Source organism: Capsicum annuum, chromosome 1 (assembly GCF_002878395.1).
Source record: "Capsicum annuum cultivar UCD-10X-F1 chromosome 1, UCD10Xv1.1, whole genome shotgun sequence".
Lineage (NCBI taxonomy): Eukaryota > Viridiplantae > Streptophyta > Magnoliopsida > Solanales > Solanaceae > Capsicum > Capsicum annuum.
In genome coordinates this window covers 255,494,274-255,496,869 of record NC_061111.1, presented here as the reverse complement: position 1 = coordinate 255,496,869, position 2,596 = coordinate 255,494,274, and the positions used below count along the sequence as shown (strand labels likewise).

General features: G+C 35.8%; 1 long non-coding RNA gene across 1 annotated transcript; it reads right to left on the bottom strand.

The window, feature by feature from the left end:
- Positions 1–284: 284 nt before the first annotated feature.
- On the bottom strand, positions 285–1,861 carry LOC124891054. Its single transcript, XR_007049503.1, has 2 exons — positions 1,715–1,861; positions 285–540 (listed from the first exon to the last, which is right to left on the bottom strand). It is a non-coding gene; the product is annotated as an uncharacterized LOC124891054 (long non-coding RNA).
- Between the last annotated feature and the right edge of the window lie 735 nt (positions 1,862–2,596).

The window sequence follows — 2,596 nt, the reverse complement described above, 5'->3', positions numbered from 1 at the left end:
ATTGAAAGTTTGAAACCAAGTGGTTGTGTAAGTAATACAATGAGAAGGTCCAAGATAAAAATTATTACTCAGACTAGGAATTTATGTGACTATGCCTTCCAGGTACTTTAACTACTTAAGAAAATAAGACATTTAACTACTAGGTTTGCTCAAGCAAGTTTTTGCCACGACCCGAACCGGGGCCCTAGCCGTGATGAGCATCCCGAACCATGAAGGCCCGGTATGCACAATTCTTATATAAAATAATGCAGAAATATAATCAATACGGAATCATGGTCATGTTCTGGGTCAAGTATATCAATACGAAAGAAAACCCATCAACATGTAAACAACATCTGTTTCTGTTTCCGAAATCTCTAATACATACAAAATAAGCAAACTGTCTGAAACTGGGACAAGGCCCCCAGTGGACCTAAACCAAAGTAAATGACAAATGTCTGAAAAGAAACAGGCCTTCCGGAATAAAGAAGGCTCACCAACTGCACACTTCTGTATGATAATTCTACGGCTTAGCAGGACCTCTAGATTGAGCCTCAGACCCTGAAATATAGGGGGGATCAATATAATTGTACTAGTATGTGAAGCAACTCAAAATAACATGTTTTTATACAAAATAGATGAGAGCATTTCACAATAATAATAAACATTATATAAGTGGAAATACATGGGCATATTTAACAAATTTAAAGTTCAATTCTTGACAATCTTAACTCACTTTTTGTCATTATTTTGAGCTAATCGGTACACCCTACAATTTGTAATTCCATGGGCTATATGGAATCCATCATTTACTCGACGGCCAAGCCTCCAATACAAGTGTGCCACAAGAATTGGAGTTTTAGTAACATGGTATACCCCTTACAAGTATACTGTGGTGTCACCCTTGCATGATGTCCACATTATCCCCCTTATAGGATAATACCCGTATCAGCAACTACGGTTTCCAATGATGAGCCCTTACACTCAAACGCCTTCTTCGGATAACCAATTAGCTCTCTTAAGCCCAAATTTTAATTATTCAAAATCTGGCATCACCCTTGGATGCTTCGTGTTTTCAAACGTTCAATACTTTTTCTATTAAGGGCATGTCATCATCGGGTATCGTCATACCCTGACTTGCAAGTCAATATCATATCAAATTCACAGCCCATATTATATTCAAAACATGCACATGACCACCAATGAAATTCATAACATTACAATAGAGTCATCACTTGGAAACCTCAAGAACATTTAAGCATTTATCCTCTCTTGGCAAGATTTCAAAACATGTGGTGGTCATGTAAAATTGATCAATCTCATGTGATTCTCCCCCCTTTAAAACAAGAATATAGTTATAGCAAGAAACTCCCTCTCATCACATATAAACCATGTCAAACACCATAATATTGAGAAGATCACTTTCAAATCTTAAAACATGTGTTTCAATTCCTTCACAATGAACATATAAACTTTAGTTAGCAACGAGAGGGGATTCATGCTCATGCTCTCAATCAATTTTACAAAATACACAAAATCCCATACATATATAGTTATAATTCAATTTCCATGAAAAGTGATTCAAGACAATATATATTTTCATCAAAACAATCCCATGATGCATACCTTCCAAAAACCATGTAGAATACTTCACTATAAAACATAATTGGGGATCTTTAATCTTGATAAAAATATTTAAACTTATGCCCAAGGTTTTTAGAGTAGTCCCACACACCTTAGATTATCAGATCTGAAAGATTGAACCCGAATGTTGATATATTTCCTTCAAAACTTGGCTTAAGAGTCAGGGATTTTTTTCTTGTTCTTGGGGAAATGGAGGATGATTTTTGATTTGGGGAGAATATGAATTTGGGGAAAGTGCAGATTTAGGGATAAAATTTGGTGTTATAGCTGAGGTAAGATGAGGAAAAATACTAAAATACCCCTAAGGAAACAAAAAAAGTCCTAGCAATACTCCCTCAATTGACAGGCTGACATGCTGAAGTAAATTGGGCATAACTTTTGACTTCGATATTGGACTTGGACGAAATCAGTTGCGTTGGAAAGAAGACTCAAAGAACTTTCATTTGACATAGAGAAGGCCCCACAGTTCTTTATATACACAAATTTATGGTCGACGAAATTTGACCCAAGTTGAAGTGTCCACTAAAACTTAATCGATAGAATTGTTTTCAACTCGTCTTAGAGTTACGGGATTCTTGTGACCTCAATTCATATTCAAAGATTTTACCACACTATAGGAGTGATCACCACACATACATTAACAAGGAATAATTTAGTTCATGTGTATACGTGTTGGAATGATGGTCTAAATGCTAGCCCAAAAGTACGGGGTGTTACATTAAAAAAGAAAAAGTTTGTTGTTGAAAATGGTGGTTTGAAGTACTTTTTCATGGGAGAAATTTTTGTGAAGAAGAAAAAGATAAGAAAAAAAGAAAGTACAGGAGTGTGTTATTGATGGTTTGTGTTGTTTTCAGGAGAAATTTACAGCAAGATGAAAAGTGTATTTTTTTTTGTTCCCATCCGTTGTGTTGTCTGGTGTTCGCATTGGAGCTCCAACTAATCCGGATTGAGAGTTGTAGGGCCCATTAAGGTG